Genomic DNA, 19100 nt, shown 5'->3' on the forward strand with positions numbered 1-19100 from the left:
TATCTGACAAAATGTCAAATAACGAGGTAACCATATCACCTCCTGAGGCTTTACCACGGTGTATTAACACTAGGTCATTGCCCATTGCTGTACAGCCTTCAGCCGCCATTACAAAAAGTAATACAAACCTCTCTCAGGCCATGTCCTTGCCTGACCTGATGGAGGTTCCACTTAAGACTAACTTACCTGATGCACCTGTTGTGGGAAAGGTGCAAAAACCTCGAATCCCACCATCTATTAATCGCAAAAGAGAGAGACCTCCATCTCTCTCTCCACCCTCCATTAGAAACGTTAAGGTTATGACATCAAATAAATTTTATGTTTTGTCTGTTGATGTTTCTAATGAACCAGAAGATGGACTGAATAAATCAGAAATTCAAGTTGAGGTCCACCATCCACCTCAACAAATAGATAAAAAGAATACAAAGAAAATCACCAACGTTAAACTCAACATAACAAGACCACCTCTGAAGAAACCTACTGGTAATAATGTTACATTAAAAACTTCTAATGGGAAGACCTCATCCAAGATGTCTTCCAGAAATAATCCATAGTTTTCTCCTCCATTTTGCAATGGAACTGTCAGGGTTTGAGGGCGAAATATGAAGAACTTAAGCTCCTAATTCATGAGCATTCCCCCATAATTGTATGTCTACAGGAAAGTATGCTTGATTCTAACACTCCTAGTCCTCGAGAGTATGTTAGCTATAGAACACCATATAATCAACAAGCAGGGAGCCATGGCGGAAGTCTCATGTACATTCGTCGAGATGTTCCCCAAATACCCATGTCTATACGTACAACCCTGCAGGCAGTTGTTGTACAAATTGATATAGGGAGAAAATATACAATATGCTCTCTGTACTTACCTCCAAATGATAATATTTTATATGATGATTTAGCAGAGGTCATTCAACAACTCCCTCAACCTTTTCTCTTACTGGGAGATATGAATGGTAGACATCCTTTATGGGGTGATGTTTTGGCCAACACAAGGGGCAATATTATCTCATCAATTGTGGAGAATGAGGATGTGGGACTCCTTAATACAGGAGAGCCCACACACTTCCATGTTCAGACAGGTACTTTGTCATGCATTGACCTTTCAATTGCAAGCTCTAACTGCCTTCTTGATTTTGATTGGAGGACATTAGATGATTGGCATACTAGTGATCATGCACCAATCATTATAAACACCAACAAGGGTCCGCCTTTGCAAAGATCGCCACGTTGGAATCTAGACAAGGCAGACTGGGTTAAATTTTCCGAGCTAAGTGAAATCGAAGGGAGAGCAGAACAGTTTGAAAGTGTTGATGATGCCAAAGACCTACTGAATGGAACTCTTCATACAGCAGGAGTCAATTCAATTCCCAAAACAACAGGGTTATTCAAACGACGACCAGTCCCGTGGTGGTCTTCAGAACTAACTGCACTCCACAGAGCCACAAGAAGATCTCTAACACGATTGCGTAGACGCAGAACTGATGAGAATTTAACTATGTACAAGAAATGTAGAGCACAGTTCCGTCGTGCCATGAAAGAAGCAAGGCGCCAGTCATGGATGTCTTTTGTTTCCTCTATTAACAGTAGAACACCACCATCTTCTGTGTGGAGGAAAGTAAAAAAGATAGCTGGCAAATTCACCCCCAACCCACCACCAGTGTTGAAGGTGAATGGCCAGTATGTAACTGAAGCAAATGAAGTTAGCAATGCCCTGGCTAATCATTTTTCAAATGTATCCAGCAAGTGTGAAGGAGCCCCTGGTCACCAGTATAGGAGCACTGAAGAAAAGAAAATTTTAAATTTTGCAACAAGAAGGGAAGAGTCGTATAATTCTCCTTTCACTGAAAGAGAATTTGATTCTGCACTTGCTCATTGCAACGATACAGCCCCTGGACCCGATGGAATTCCATATGCAATGATTAAACATGTACATTTTAATACAAAGCTATTTATTTTAAGCATTATTAATAGAATATGGCATGATCATAGCTACCCAAGTGTTTGGGAACTAGCCATTATTTTAGCTTTTTTAAAACCCGGTAAAGACAAGTTTTTAGCAGCAAACTATCGTCCTATTGCATTGACATCTTGTTTATGTAAAATCATGGAGAATATGGTCAATGCAAGGCTGATATGGTACCTTGAAAAGAAAGGTATTTTATCACCGATTCAATGTGGATTCCGAAAAATGCACTCAACGACTGATGTGTTGATACGTCTTGAGTCTTCTATTTGTGAAGCCTTTGCTTCCAAACAGCACCATGTTACAGTATTTTTTGACCTTGAAAAGGCATATGATACCACATGGAGATATGGTATTCTTAAAACCATTCATGAATTGGGATTGAGAGGAGAGCTGCCACTATTTATTCAGGCATTGCTTTCACGTAGAGTTTTTCAAGTGAGAGTGGGGGAAACTCTATCAGAGAGTAAGTGCCAGGAAGAAGGAGTTCCTCAGGGTAGTGTGCTGAGTGTAACCCTTTTTGCACTAGCAATTAATGGGATATCCTCAGCCATTCCCCAGGATGTTCTCTCAACACTATTTGTGGATGATCTCTCAATATCATTTGCTGGCACTAGAATGGCAATGGTTGAGAGAAAAATCCAACTCTCTATTGATAAAATTATCCAGTGGGCTGACATGAATGGATTTAAGTTCTCGACAAGTAAAACTACCATTGTCCATTTTTGTCGTATCCGGGGAGTACATCCAGACCCGGATATATACATTAAAGGTCAACGGATACCATGTGTATCGGAAACCAAATTTTTAGGTTTGATATTTGACTGTAGACTTACATGGGTTTCTCACCTAAAAGCGCTAAAAGCTAAATGTGTTGAAGCCCTGAATATCTTAAAAGTATTGTCCCATACATCATGGGGGGCAGACCGCAATACTATTTTAAAATTATACAAGGCCTTGATTTTTTCCAAAATTAGTTATGGTTGTGAGGTATATTCTTCAGCCACCCCAAGCCGGTTAAAAATATTAGACTCGATACATCATGCAGGTACTGTATTAGATTATCTACTGGAGCTTTTAAAACCTCGCCTATCCCAAGTCTCCTTGTTGATGCTGGAGAGTTACCTCTAGACCTTTACCGAATGTCTTCCATTCTTCGGTATTGGTTTAGATTGCAAAGACTCCCTAGCTCTCTAGCCTTTCAGACTGCAAGCCTTGTAAGACACGCATCATACTTTGAGTTGCACCCAAAATCTCCTCAACCTTATGGCTTTCGGGTGAAACGATTTTTAAATAGTCTGGATATAATTAGAAATAAGGTACTTCCATTCAAGGTATCATCAATGCCTCCATGGAAGTTACCAGAGATATCTTTTTGTAAATATTTTATTGGAGATAAGAAGAATATGTCAGACCTAGAAGCCAGGTCTCTTTTTAATGAACATGCTAAAGAACATAGAGGATCAACTTTTATCTATACTGATGGCTCCAAATCTGATGCTGGCGTTGGATTTGGAGTACATAGTAATGGTTTTAATTGTAGAGGTGCACTTCCTCTGACCGCTTCCATATTTACTGCCGAACTGTATGGCATATTAACCGCTATTGAGAAAATAGCGTTGGAGAAGGAGGGTAATTTTACAATTTTTAGTGATGCAAGGAGTGTCCTTCAAGCTATGGAAGTTTTTAATTCTAATAGCCCTCTAGTTTTAAAGATTTTAGAATGGCTTTTCCTTATTGGACGGAGAGGTATAACAGTTCAATTTTGTTGGGTTCCAGCACATGTAGGTGTGTCTGGGAATGAGAAGGCAGATTCACTGGCTAAGGAGGCTGCATCCGAGTTGCTGCCAAGAAGGTATCCCATTCCCTGTAATGATTTCATACCTGACATCAAGAAATTGGTTTGCAATAAATGGCAACAGCAATGGGATAGTCAAGATGGCAATAAAATGAGGGAAGTAACAAATGACATATCTCCTTGGAGGTGTAATATGATGCCCCGAAAATGGGAGACGTCTCTTTGTCGTCTCCGTATTGGTCACACTCGGTTGACACACGAGTTTCTGCGGAAGGGCCAACACCAACCGTATTGTGACAACTGTTTGGTACCTCTAACAGTAAGGCATTTGTTGACCGAATGCCCTAATTATAACAACTTGCGGAATAGATATTTGTTTGAGGCTCGAGGTGAGGGTGGCAGGTTCATCCTTGCCAAGATTCTTGGAAATGATGTGTCCTACCATGCAAATGAAATTTTTAGTTTTAAATATTTAACTTAGCCGGTGAATATATAGCTGCAACTCTGTTGCTCGACAGACAAAAAACTGTACAAAAAACTCGCCAGCGATCGCTACACAGGTTGCGGGTGTGCCCATCAGCGCCAACTGTCGGCCAGATACCATACTCAATGTAAACAAAGACTCAATTTCTTCTCTGTCGACGTGTCGACAAGACGTACTTTTACTCGCTGTAGAACCTGGAGTTTTCTCAACATATTTGGTGAAGTACTTCATTTTGGTTTGAGCTTTCGCAGTGCAGGTGTTTTATCTTCATCTTAAATCTTGAACTCGTTTTGGATAGATTTAATTTTTGGTGACAAAGAGAGTATGGACTTTCTTTGACTTTTAAATGGCCGACCCTTCCCTTAGACGGAAGTGTGTTTAGGCTTTTAGTAGTTATCACGTTATAAATTAATTATAGATTTTCCTCTATGTATTTTATATCTAACCGCCTTTATTAGGTCTCTTCGATTAGCTTTCCATTTATAATAAACATAAAAAATAAATTTTAATGTTTTGTTTATATGCGACCTTTCCTGAGTGTAGGCGGTCCTAACTTGGAAACCGAAGTTAAACAACGTTGAGCCCTTTCAATCGTAAATAGCTTTTAAAGAGCTAATGATTTAAAACTTTTTAAATGAATATTTTTAATAAATATTTTATGAAAGAATTTCTTTGAATAGTCTTCGTACTGTTTTCAAAGATGAACTAACGTTTAGTTTATTTATGCTACGCAGTTTGCGCTCTATTGTTACGATAGAGAGAGAGAGTATCACGGTTTCACTTTGCAGAAAGAGTAAATCGATTCTGACGTTTTGTTCATTCTTCTTTCAAAGCTTAAATGTTTTAAATTCTATTTTAAAGGAACTTTTTAATTGAAAAACCTTTCAGTTTTTTCCTTTGGTCAAATAACATGTTTTTTTGACGAAATGTAATTGGGCTCTTCTCTTAGGTGCGAAATCAAGAGAGAGAGAGAGAGAGAGATAGAGACGGAGGGAGAGAGAGGAGAGAAAACGTTCCGTTCAAGCGGGTAACGTTGTTCTCGAGTTACTCTCGTCCCTAGTCTCTGTACGGGGAGAAAGGATAAAACGTTTTTAGTTTTATTCTCGTCCCCAGGCAATGTACGGTGAGAGATTGTAAACGTAGTTTTGAATGAACTAGTGTTTCTTCTCTTCCCCAATCACTGATTTTTTTTTTTTTTATCTTAAAAGATGTTTACTGTTTTTTTGCTGGTATTAATGTGCTTGCATTATACGACTGATTTCGCATTTACTACCTTTTGATGAGGGTAGAATTGCGTGCTTTAGGTAGAAATCAGTAAAAGTTTCGATTTCAGTGAAATAAGTGCAAAACAGAAAATCGTAGTGATAAAGTGATATTGCGCAAAGTGTTACAGTGTTGCGTCCGAGGGTTCGTCTGTTCGTGCCTGTCGTTCACCTAGTCCGGGACCTCTTGCAAGCTCCCAAGCCCAGGGGAGAAGTAATGTCGAACGACTTATGGGTTCGAGAGGCCTTGATCAGCGAACAGACGTTTCCCTCTATGGTATCGGGTGTATCTTACCAAGATCTCCCCTACCATAAGGCGAGAGAGACAATTTTCTCCTCGTCATCCGAAGGTTTTTCGCACAAGAAACCTGAAACAAGGTTTCGAGGCCCTTAAGCGAAAGTCAGTCCTTTCAGGACAGGTCCAGCGTCCTGGTTGCAGCCATTAGGACAGCTCTGACCCTATGCAGTCATCGGAAAACTGCTCGCCGCCTAACAAAAGCGTAACACAGACTCCGAGAGTCTTTTTTGTTGGCAAAGTGTTGCGGTCACAGACGTTACCCTCGTCTCTTACCGCAACCATTTCTGTTGATCCTAAATGGGTTTTACGGCAAGACATGCAAAATATGCTTGCCTCCCTTATGGAAGACTATTCTGCCGATTAGTCCGTTGAGCCTAGCCGTTTATCTCATCGAGATCCTGGCTGTCAGCCAACCTAACGTTCCTTTGTGCTTCCTGTTGACGTTGGCGTAGCTAAGTCACGTCAATCAGGTTGTTTAGAACCACACTCAATGCGGTCTCGTGTGGATTTTCAGCCACATTTGGACGTTAGGCCACTTGCTGATGCTCCTGTTGACATTCAGGATGTTCGCTAACAATCGGAGTTGACTTGTTTTAACGCTGTGCGTCAACCTCCGCATTCTAGAGTTGTTTTGACTGCTCATTCTAGGCAGTCAAAGCAGTCTCGAGTGGACGCTGTGCGTCCTCACGCACCTGTTGTTGTTGACAGTTCACAGACTCAAGCAGTTACATGACGTTGCGTCCTGGTCTCTCGCACCTGTTGTTGTTGACAGTTCACAGACTGTCAAGCAGTTACATGACGTTGCGTCCTGGTCCGCTACTAATGCACCAGTGCGTGTGGACTCTGCTTGTAAAGCATTGCCACCACGGTAGGTCTCTCCCTTGCTTGAGACTCAGCGATTATCGGACAAGGTTCCTTTAGATGAGGAAGTTGCTGTTCCCCCTCCTACTGATATTCCCTTGAGGACTCTGTCAGACGGAGAGGAGCCTAAAGCTGCTTAGCCCTCTATGGACTTTAATTAAATCATGCTGATTTTTAAGGATCTTTGTCCGGATCTTTTTGTAACTGCTGCTCCTCGTTCGCCTAAACGTCAGAGCTTACACTAGGCCTAGCTACTTTGAAGCCGTTGTTTATAAGCTAGTGCTCTCTCGCTCTCCTAGAGAGCTTTACGTTTGCTAGGCGACTGGTTTATCACCAGGAGGAGTTTGGGGGATACAGCCTTTGCTTTCCCTTCTTTTAAACTGGCTTACGAGCCTTTGAAGTTTTGCTGTACATTATGTCATGCATAAACAAGGCTTTCAGGGATGGAAAGCGGTACCGCCTCAGTCGCTAACCCCGTCTGTTGCCGCACCTGCTCCCGTAGACCCTAAATGGGCTTTGCTGCAAGACATGCAGTCCAAGCTTGCGTCCTTGATGGAGGACTTTAATGCGGAGAAGGTTGCTGCTGAACCTTCTGGCCAACAACCTTCCAAGCGGTCGGTTGTGCGCCCTGTTGACGCTGAGGTAACCTTCTCGCGTCTACCAGTTGAGGTGGTTCCTCCACCGATGCGACCCAGTGTGGGTTGCCAGCCGCACGTTGACGTTAAGCGACGCTCGGAGGTGGTTGTTGACGTTCAGGACGTTCAACAACCATCAGAGGTGACTTGTTTTGACGCGGTGCGTCAACCTCCGCAACCCGGTATGGTGTTGACTGCACAACCCAGACGGTCTAGACAGTCTCGGGTGGACGCTGTGCGTCCTCGCGCACCCATGGTTGTTGACAGTTCACAGACTGTGCAGCAGTTCCATGACGTTGCGTCCGGCTCCGTCACGCATGCACCAGTGCGACCGGACTCGGCGAGCCAGACGTTGCCCACTCCGTTGCCGTTTCCTCATCAGTTTTCGGATGAGGAACTATCTGATGAGGACGTTGCTGAACAACAAGACGATCAGGCCCCAGAATAGATCAAGCCCTGCTATCCATCCAGAAGATGCTGAAGAAGGAACGCTGCTCAGTCAGGCTGTGGATGAGTCTGGTAGGGACGCTGTCATCCCTGGAACAGTTTGTATCACTAGGAAGACTACACCTCCGTCCTCTTCAATACCATCTGGCTTTTCACTGGAAAAAGGACAAGACGCTAGAAGCGGTCTCGATCCCGATTTCCGGAAAGATAAAGTCTTGTCTGTCTTGGTGGAAGGACAAGATCAACCTAAGAGAGGGTCTTCCCCTGGCTGTTCAGACTCCCCACCACGTTCTCTTCTCGGACGCTTCGGACTTGGGCTGGGGCGCGACACTGGACGGTCGGGAATGCTCAGGTCTGTGGAACTCGAGTCAGAGGAGCATGCATATCAACTGCAAGGAGCTGTTGGCAGTTCATCTGGCCTTGAAAAGCTTCGAATATCTCCTTCGAGGCAAAGTGGTGGAAGTAAACTCGGACAACACCACGGCCTTGGCGTACATCTCCAAACAAGGAGGTACCCACTCACTGACGTTGTACGAGATCGCAAGGGACCTGCTCATCTGGTCAAAAGGTCAAGACATCTCCCTAGTAACGAGGTTCATCCAGACGACTTGAACATCATAGCAGATTGTCTCAGTCGAAAAGGGCAAGTAATTCCAACCGAATGGACCCTCCACAAGGATGTGTGCAAGAGACTTTGGGCCACTTGGGGTCAACCAACCATAGATCTCTTTGCAACCTCGCTGACCAAGAGGCTTCCAATCTATTGCTCCCCAGTCCCGGACCCAGCAGCAATACATATAGATGCCTTCCTCCTAGATTGGTCACATCTGGATCTCTACGCATTCCCACCGTTCAAGATTGTCAACAAGGTACTGCAGAAGTTCGCCTCTCACGAAGGGACAAGGTTGACGTTAGTTGCTCCCCTCTGGCCCGCGAGAGAATGGTTCACCGAGGTACTTCGATGGTTAGTAGACGTTCCCAGAAGTCTTCCTCTAAGGGTAGACCTTCTACGTCAGCCACACGTAAAGAAGGTACACCAAAGCCTCCACGCTCTTCGTCTGACTGCCTTCAGACTATCGAAAGACTCTCGAGAGCTAGAGGCTTTTCGAAGGAGGCAGCCAGTGCGATTGCTAGAGCAAGGAGAGTGTCTACCATTAGAGTCTACCAATCGAAGTGGGAAGTCTTCCGAGACTGGTGCAAGTCAGTTTCTGTATCCTCGACCAGTACCTCTGTAGCTCAAATAGCTGATTTTCTCTTATACCTGAGAAAAGGACGATCCCTTTCAGCTCCCACTATCAAGGGCTACAGAAGCATGTTGGCATCGGTCTTCCGGCATAGAGGCTTAGATCTTTCCAACAATAAAGATCTGCAAGACCTCCTTAAGTCTTTTGAGACCACCAAGGATGGAATTTAGACGTGGTACTAAGATTCCTCATGTCAGACAGGTTTGAGCCGTTACAATCAGCCTCCCTGAAAGATCTCACTCTTAAGACTCTTTTCCTGGTATGCTTAGCTTCGGCTAAAAGAGTCAGTGAGATTCATGCCTTCAGCAAGAACATTGGATTTTCGTCGGAAAAAGCTACTTGTTCGCTGCAACTTGGTTTTCTAGCCAAAAATGAGCTGCCTTCTCGGCCTTGGCCTAAATCTTTCGATATTCCCAGCTTATCGGATATCGCAGGCAATGAACTAGAAAGAGTCTTATGCCCTGTTAGAGCTCTTAAGTTCTATTTAAAGCGCACTAAACCTTTACGAGGCCAATCTGAAGCTTTATGGTGTTCAGTTAAGAAACCATCCTTGCCTATGTCAAAGAATGCTTTGTCATACTTTATCAGATTGCTAATACGAGAAGCTCATTCACATCTGAGTGAGGAAGACCGAGCTTTGCTTAAAGTGAAGACGCACGAAGTTAGAGCTGTAGCAACTTCCGTGGCCTTTAAGCAAAATAGATCTCTGCAAAGTATAATGGACGCAACCTATTGGAGAAGCAAGTCAGTGTTCGCGTCATTTTACTTGAAAGATGTCCAGTCTCTTTACGAGAACTGCTACACACTGGGACCATTCGTAGCAGCGAGTGCAGTAGTGGGTGAGGGCTCAACCACTACAATTCCCTAATTCCATATCCTTTTAATCTGTCTCTTGAAATGTTTTTAATGTTGTTTTTATGGGTTGTCCGGAAGGCTAAGAAGCCTTTCGCATCCTGGTTGATTTGGCGGGTGGTCAAAGTCATTTCTTGAGAGCGCCCAGATTAGGGGTTTGATGAGGTCCTGTTGTATGGGTTGCAGCCCTTGATACTTCAGCTCCTAGGGGTCTGTCAGCATCCTAAGAGGATCGCGAGGCTCCGTAAGGAAGACGTACTTATAAGGCAGAGTAATCGTCTAAGTCGACTTCCTTACCAGGTACCTATTTATTTTGTTTTTGTTATTTTGATAACTTCTAAAATTAAATAAAAACTCTTAGCTCATAAGATGTAAACATATTTAACTGGTCTCTACCCACCACCCTGGGTGTGAATCAGCTATATATTCACCGGCTAAGTTAAATATTTAAAAATGATATTTTAATTATAAAATAAATTTTTGAATATACTTACCCGGTGAATATATAAATTAAACGACCCTCCCTTCCTCCCCAATAGAGACGCAGTGGGATGAGAAGAAATTGAGTCTTTGTTTACATTGAGTATGGTATCTGGCCGACAGTTGGCGCTGATGGGCACACCCGCAACCTGTGTAGCGATCGCTGGCGAGTTTTTTGTACAGTTTTTTGTCTGTCGAGCAACAGAGTTGCAGCTATATATTCACCGGGTAAGTATATTCAAAAATTTATTTTATAATTAAAATATCATATTTCTTTCAGAAGCAGGTCTTCTGAAAAATATTTAACTTTTATGACATTCAATTTTTATGATTTTAATTGAATACTCTTCAATTTTTTATTTTGTTTCATTTTTTATTTTTGTATACATAAATTAAATGTTACCGGCGTCAATGACCTTAGATGTCAGGATGCCTGAAAACTTTAAATCATTCATCCATTAAAATCAATGATTGTGGAAGACTGACACAATTTCCACAAACAACCATAAAAACAAATAAAAGTTCCAAGAGAAGAAAAGGTTATTGGGATTATGGGAACGTGGTGGTGGATCCTTCACCCACTACTGCACTCGCTGCTACGAATGATCCCAGAGTGTAGGAGTCCTCGTAACGAGTCTGAACAATTTTCAAATAATGTGAAGCGAACACAGATTTCCTCCTCCAAAAGGTTGTGTCCATTATGCTTTGCAACGATTTATTCTGTCCGAATGCTGCTGACGTTGCTACTGCTCTGACTTCGCGAGTCTTAACCTTTAGAAGCCCAAGGTCTGATTCATTACAATGTGCATGAGCTTCTTTAATCAAGATCCTGATAAAAATGACAAGGCGTTTTGACATCTGCAACGTGGGCTTTTTGACTGAGCGCCATAGAGCTTTCGAATTGCCCCGTAAGTCTTTTGTTCTGTCCAGGTAGAATCTCAGAGCTCTTACTGGGCATAGGTCTCTTTCCAACTCCTCGCCAACTAAATCCGAAAGGTTTGGAATCTCAAAAGCTTTGGGCCAAGTTTGAGAAGGGCGTTCATTTTTGGCGAGAAAGCCTAATTGCAAGGAACAGACAGCCTTACCATCATGAAAACAACTTTCTTGCTAAACGCATGGATTTCACTAACTCTTTTGGCTGTTGCAAGACTAACCAAAAATAGAGTTTTCATAGTACAGTCCTTCATAGAAACTGAACCTAAGGGCTCAAATCTGTCACTCATAAAAAACTTCAATACAAGATCCCAATTCCAGGCTGGCGAATCTTGGTGTCCTTGCTTTGTAGTATCAAAGGACTTAAGAAGTTCTTGCAGATCCTTATTGTTAGAAAGGTCCAGGTTTCTGTGCCTGAATACAGTCGCTAACATACTACTGTATCCTTTAATAGTCGAGGAGGAGAAGTTGCGCTTCCTTCGAAGGTGGAGCAGGAAGTCTGCAATTTGGGCTACAGAGGTACTGGATGAGGAATGAGAGTTGACTACACCACTCTCTAAAAACCTCCCACTTGGATTGATAAACTTTGATAGTTGAAGTTCTTCTTGCTCTTGCAATGGCTTGAGCTGCCTCCTTCGAAAAGCCTCTAGCTCTAGTGAGTTTTTCGATAGTCTGAAGGCAGTCAGCTGAAGAACGTGGAGATTTTGATGGAATCTTTCCAAGTGAGATTGTTAGAGTAAATCTACTCTTAATGGAAGGCTTCTTGGAGTGTCTACCATCCATTCCAGTACCTCTGTGAACCATCCTCTTGACGGCCAAAAGGGGGCCACTAGGGTCATCCTGGTCCCTTTGGTTGCTACAAACTTCTGTACCCCTTTGTACAGGATCTTGTATGGTGGAAAAGTGTACATATCTAGATTGGTCCAATTCAACGGAACACGTCTATGTGGACTACTGCTAGATCCGGTACTGGAGAGCAATACACCTCTAACCTCTTTGTCTTTGATGTTGCGAAGAGATCTATGCATGGTCGACCCAAAAGTCGCCACAGACTCTTGCAAACTTGAAGATGGAGCGTCCACTCTGTCGGTAGGATCTGACCTCTTCTGCTGAGGCTGTCTGCCATTACGTTTTTCTCTCCTTGGATGAACCTCGTCATTAGGATTACATTCCTCTCCTTTACCCACAAAAGGAGATTCTTTGCAGTCTCGTACAGAGATATCAAGTGAGTTCCCCCCTGTTTGGCAATGTAAGCCAATGCCGTCGTGTTGTCGGCATTGACTTGAACCACTTTGTTGGTGACTGATCCTTCGAAACTTTTGAGGGCTAATAGTTCTGCCAACAATTCTTTGTGATTGATATGAAAGTCCTTCTGGGTCTCTGACCACAGCCTCGAAACTTCCAACTTGTTCAGCGTTGCTCCCCACCCTGAGTCCGAGGCGTCAGAACATAACACAAGGTCTGGGTTCTTTTGAGTTAGGTCGAGACCTTCTTGGAACTTGTTCGGTTCATCCCACCACTGAAGGCAGTCTTTAATGGAGTCCGTAATTGGAGTACTCTTAGTCTCTAGGTCTTTCTACTTGTTCCAATGGTGGTTGAGATGGAATTGGAGAGGACGAAGGTTTAGTCTTCCTAGGGGAACAAATTGTTCTGAGGAGGAGAGGGTTCCTACTAGACTCATCCACTTCCTCGCTGAACACATGTTTTTCCTTAGAAAAGATCGGAGTTTCAACCTGGCTTGCTCCATCCTCAAGGGAAATGGAAAAGCCCGAAAAATCCGACTCCGAATCGTCACTCCCAAATAAAGAATCTCTTGAGATGGAAACAAGGAGACCCAGTTCTTTTGTAAGGTTCAAGGTTGTCTGGAGATCCTTCAGGCAGTGATCGTATGTGTGAGCTCTGAGAAGCCAATCGTCGAGATACAGGGAGGCTCTGATGCCCCTTAAGTGGAGGATCTTTGCTACATTTAGCATGAATTTCGTAAAGATTTGTGGGGCTGTGCTGAGGCCGAAACATAGGGCTCGAAATTGGAAAACTTCGCCCTTGAATACGAATCTTAGGTAAGGCCTGAAGCTGGGATGAATTGGGATGAGAAAATAGGCGTCCTGGAGGTCTAATGAGACCATCCAGTCGCCTTTCCTTACTGCAGCAAGAACTGATTTTGAAATCTCCATTGAGAACTTCGTCTTCTGGATGAACTTGTTCAGCGCACTCACGTCCAGGACTGGACGCCATCCCCTGAGTTCTTGGGTACCAGGAACAGGCGGTTGTAAAAGCCTGGTGAACATATGTCCTGTACTCTTTCTTTGGCCCCCTTCTCCAACATGAGAGACACTTGGATAATCAGTGCTTGTCTCTTTGCCTCCTCTCTCTCTCTGGGAGAGAGATCCACTGGAGCTAAGACCAAAGGAGGATTCCCTAGAAAGGGGATCTTGTAACCCTCCTTCAAGATCTGTATAGACCATTAATCTGCTCCTCTTCTCCCACGCTTGCCAGAAGTTGAGTAGTCTGGCTCCTACTGCCTAAAGGCGAAAGCAGTCAGACTCTGCTTCGCCCTGATCTGAAGCCTCTCCTCTTATTCCTCCTTGCGTGGGTCTGGAGCTACCCCTGCTGGAAGACCTCCCTCGAAAGGGCTGGGAAAACTTAGGAAAAGAAGTTTCTTCCTTAGTTTTGCGGCTGGAAAAAGGTGGTAAGGCTTTTCTGGCTGTCTTAGAGACCAGGTCTTAAGTAGCCTTTTGAGTTAAGGACGACGATATTTCCTTGATTAGCTCATGTGGGAACAACAAGGGAGAAAGAGGCGCATATAACAGCTCGGATTTCTGGAAGGGAGTAACCCCCAGAGAGAGAAATGAGCATAACTGATCCCTTTTCTTTAGAATGCCTGCAAAAAAGAATGCTGCCAATTCATTGGATCCATCCTGCAAAGCCTTATCCATACAGGACATTAAATGGACTAAGGCAGAGGTATCCCCTTCTTTAAAAGTAGCAACTTTTTTACCCAAGGCTCCTAAAGTCCAGTCCAGGAAGTTAAAAACTTTGAAGGCTCTAAATATGCCCTTAAGCAGATGATCCAGCTCCGATGTAGACCAGAAAATCTTGGTCTTCCTCATGGCCGACCGACGAGGAGCGTCTACAAGACTTGAGAAATCTCCCTGGGCAGAGGCAGGTATCCCCAAGCCGAGAACTTCTCCTGTCTCGTACCAGATACTAGACCTAGATGCTATTCTAGCTGCAGGAAATGCGAAAGCCGCTTTCCCTAGGTCTTTCTTGGACTGCATCCAGTCACCCATCAGTCTTAGAGCCCTCTTAGATGATCGTGATAAGACCATCTTGGTAAATCGAGCCATCTTTGACTCCTTTCCAAGAGTAAACTCGGACGGTGGAGAACAGGGAGCAACTGGTACAAAAAAGTCTGAGAACTCCTCAGTGAAAACTTTCATAAGTTTCTTCAGATAAACAGAAGGACGAAAAGAAATAGTCTTCGTCTTCTGAAACTTCCTCAAACTCCACAGGAGAAAGCTGACCTTCGATGTCCTTCTCTGGTAAAGTTCCATCGGGAGCAACAATGTTGAGAGCCGTGTCCTTCTCAAGAAGATCCTGAGTTCCGACAGCAACAGAAACTGGATCCTTACGTATATTATCAAGCGGGCGTGTCGCTTGCCGCTCAGCCAAACGCTTGCGATCGGAACTAACGAGTTCCTGAACATGAACAGCGTTAGAATCAGCATAATGTCATAATCAAGACTAACTTCTAAAAGCGTCAGAAATATGGTAAGAAGTAGGGCGTTCAGGATCGTGTTCTGAAAGGCGCTTGACGTCGCTTCCTGATAAGCGTTCAGCGCTGTGTACCGCTTGCCACTCAACAACCTGTTTGGCTGCTTGTCGCCCGGTTACACGTCCTGGAGGACGTTCACTAAAGTGTCTTGAAGAACAGTAGGCGTCCTGAGAACTAGGACGTTCGACAGCCTGTTTCGCAGGACGTTCGACAGCCTGTTTAGCAGGACGTTCGACGTCTCTTTGTAGGACGTTCAAGCACACGATCTGACTGAAGGACATCTTTGCGCTTGATAGGATGTTCGGCGCCTCGTAGTAAAGCGCGTTCAACATTAGGGCTGTCAACTGCGGTCTTAGCTGATCGCTCAGGATCACGTCCTAAAGGACGTTCAATGTAGCTAGCAGGAAGCTCGGAGCCTCGAATAGAAGGACGTTCGAGATCATGAACCACCGCGCGCTTAAGACTACGCTCGGGAACACGTCCTACAGGACGTTTCATAACGTGTTGAGCAGACCGCTCGCTGTCTTGATCCTGACAATAACTGTCACGTGTGTCAGCTTGAGGCTTGTCGCTACGTTGGTAGTTCTGCATGAACGAAGAGACCCTGTTTTGCATCTCTTATAGCATGTTAAAGTTAGGATCTGAACGTTGCGATATTGGTGATGACACCACAACGTTCTCCTCACCGCTCTGGCGTTCAGAGTGTCTGGATGGTGAAAACCAGTCTGAGGGCTGCGGGGGAGCATGTATCGAGGTTAAGCCTGGTCCTGACAACTGCTTAATAGGATCCTTGGTAGCGTCCGACGTCCTAGCAGGATGTTTAGTCGGAGAACTGTCAAACGACTCTGGTGTATCCCAATGGCTACAGCCAGGCCGCGAACTAGCAGGACGTTGGTTGGCCTTATCAAAGGTCCTCTTAAGAGGTCTGGAAGCAAGCCTCCAGCCTCTTTTAGGTAAAGCGTCATCCGAAGACGACGAGAACAACTTGACCTCACCTTTCCAGTGGTGAGGGTGAACGTCCTGGGAAACGTCAACAGGTTCGTTCAAGGGGACGTCTGCTCGTGTTTTAAAGCCTCTCGTCTCCTTTCGCCGTTCGACATTCCTTCTCCCAGGGGTTGGGGACCTTGGAAGAGGTCTAGGACTAGAAGGACGACAGACGCGAGCAGGCGCACCCTCCACAGCACTTTTTGCACTTTCACCCTTCAACTGCTTAACATCGGACATAAGCTGAGTTCTGTCCGCCGCAAGCGATTCCACTTTAGCGCCCAGCGCTTGAATCGTAACCAACATGTCTTTGAGCGTAGGCTCATTAGCAGTTACAGTAGCGGGATCAGGATCTACCACTACAGGGGAAGGAATAGGGTCAGTGACAAGGGAAGAGGAAAAGTCTTTAGAAGAACGAGAAGAACTTCGTCTCAATCTATCCCTTTTGAGTTTACATCTATACCTGTCAAACTCAAGCCATTCATGCTCTGATAAAAGAACACACTCATCACAACGATCCCCCAAATCACTTCTTTACCTCTGCAAGTAACGCAGAGAGAATGGGGATCAAGAGAAGCTTTAGCCATTCGGATCTTACACCCACTCACACACAACCTAAAAGTTATCGGGGGGGGGGGGGGGGGGGGGGGGGGGGTGGCCATTTTGAAAAATTTTAAAGAGAAATCAAACAAGCAAGGGTCAAAATTTTCTAAATCCAATCATATTAAAGAATATTCAAAAGCGAAATCAAACAAGCGGGAGTCAACAACCAAAGTTTTGTACTTCACCAAAGTAAGATCAATAAATTGACGAGCAGAATATCCACGTGTCGCCACTAGCGACGGCAGGGAATATATGAGGGTTCCTGGAATGGTTCCTAGATACCTCGCTAGGGTGGAGGTGTGGTACACCTGGCTATCTAATCGGCGATTGGCGCGAGTTTTGAATTTTCTGCCGTGACGTCAGGGACGTAAGCTATATATATAACTACCGGGTAAGTCTTAGGTTTAAAATGTTTAAATATAATGACGTTCAAATTCTGTGTCACTTCACCCATCAAGAACGTATGGACTGCGAACGCTAACATTAGCAATGTTACGCAACGTTACCAAAGTTACGATGCCATTGCTAACGTTAGCAATGCTACGATAATATTAGCATGTGTATTTTAAACCATTTTTCCATATACCCTTTACACAATATATATAAGGTACAAAAGGGTACAGAACCTAACAAACCCACCTAACCTAACCTAGAAGTTCCCAGGTCACAACCCCTAGCCGGGGGCAAGTCCCCGGACCCCCTTCCCAGGTCCCAACCCCTATCCAACTGCAAATATATAAAATTAAAGAAATTAATGACTTACTATTATGACCGCGACAGCGAAACCTGTGGGTCACCGGGGTTGTTTTGACCGTGACATCTTAACTTCTGTATATCCACATCGACGTTTCTTCTTAGTCTTAGCTTAGTACTGCACTTGGGACACTGTAATTGTTGGGGTAGTACATAATGAGATTTAAGAAAATTATCAACATTGGAATTCACCGAAATGCTTTCAAGTATGGATTACTGCAGTCGTTATAAGTTTCTAAAACTTCCATCGTAAAATACGCAAAAAGACGTCACTTGAACTAACAAAGACCTGACTTGGACAAAGGTTTCCACAGAAAAGGGTTTGTTGAAAGGTGGGAGTGGGGAAATATTAACCCCCCTGTGCTAACTTTCCATACGTATGGGTTCGTGATTGGTTAACGGAAAAGCAACAGAGTCTAGAGAGTAAACATGAATGAACATAATGGGAAACTTGTCCAGAGCAAGTATTTATGTGAAATATGGGCATGACAAGGTAATAACAAAATGTATGAAAGTAATATAGAAAGATAAAATGGAGTGTATGATAAACAATATCTAATGGGAATATAAAATGAGGTGATTTTATAAGATATCGGATAATGAACGAATAATTCTTGGGTCAAACGTAATATGTATGCGAGGGTATTACATGAAAGGAATGGTATAGTTGTACTGAATCAAGTAAAATACTTGAATAAAGCTGGTGAAGTTGAATAGTTGAATGAGGCGGTTAAAATGACTTAAGGAAAATGGGGAGGGGTTATAAGAGAAGTAATCCTATTGGTGGAGGGGGAGATTATGCTCAGGTGGGAGGAGTTTATGCGCAGAAGGTCGAAAGTTGCTATGTACAAACGAACGAACGAGAGAGACTACAACCGACCGGTAGAATGTCGACAAATAAATTAAAAACACTACTAATGTTAGCATGGGAGCGTTTGTAGGGTGACGGCCAGATCCCGTAGAATACGGGAATATTCTGAACTATGGCCGTCGTTCTAAAAACGATTTTGGCGGGAGAAGCTAACTTAAAAAACCCACCTAACCTATGCTAAAAGCCGTATCCTTACCCAGGGGGGCTTCGCCCCCCCGGACCCCCCCCCCCCCTTACACAACAGTTTCCTTACCTACGAGTACGACAGGAGAAGCTAACTTAAAAAACCCACCTAACCTATGCTAAAAGCCGTGTCCTTACCCAGGGGGGCTGGGGCCCCCCGGACCCTCCCTTACACAACATATTTAAGATCCGTAGACCATTTCCAAACGTTTTTATTCTATACAAGATAACAGTCGGAGCGATAATAAGCAAATTAGGACGCTTGGCCGTAGCGCTACAAACTACCCGTTAGCATGTTACGCTAACATTGCTAATGGCAGTTCAATATTACTGTATTTTTTCATCGGTTTATTATACTTCCAAGAAGGTAATGTATAGAGAAGAAAAGGCTTGATTTACCATTAAATATACTAAATCCTCAGTATGTTTTCCCCACCCAAAACCCTGAGTTCCCACTGAGGGGCCCCATTATCGTTGATATATATATATATATATATATATATATATATATATATATATATATAATATTTCTGAAACTATCAATTTGCGATGGGAACAAGTGTCATTTTCGAAGAGAGCGGAACTTTCTCTGTAGAAATAAGTAGTTTTATCCCTAGGTTACATTGCCCTGTAATACAGTACAATAACACCGATCTGTACTTCATTCGGTT

General features: G+C 43.8%; 1 protein-coding gene across 3 annotated transcripts in view; it reads right to left on the reverse strand.

Moving 5' to 3' along the window:
• Positions 1 to 19100, reverse strand: part of Uqcc1 (Ubiquinol-cytochrome c reductase complex assembly factor 1) — a 102424-nt gene that overhangs the window by 83086 nt on the left and 238 nt on the right. Inside the window, exon 1 of one of the 3 annotated variants that reach the window (XM_068346026.1) lies at positions 17386 to 17507. The exons of the other annotated variants lie outside the window; for them this stretch is intronic. The gene's annotated coding sequence lies outside the window, so the exon portion shown is untranslated. Of the gene's footprint in view, positions 1 to 17385; positions 17508 to 19100 lie in introns of those variants that run through there. 3 annotated transcript variants of the gene reach the window in all.

The sequence above is a fragment of the Palaemon carinicauda genome, chromosome 22 (assembly GCF_036898095.1).
Source record: "Palaemon carinicauda isolate YSFRI2023 chromosome 22, ASM3689809v2, whole genome shotgun sequence".
NCBI classification, from domain to species: domain Eukaryota; kingdom Metazoa; phylum Arthropoda; class Malacostraca; order Decapoda; family Palaemonidae; genus Palaemon; species Palaemon carinicauda.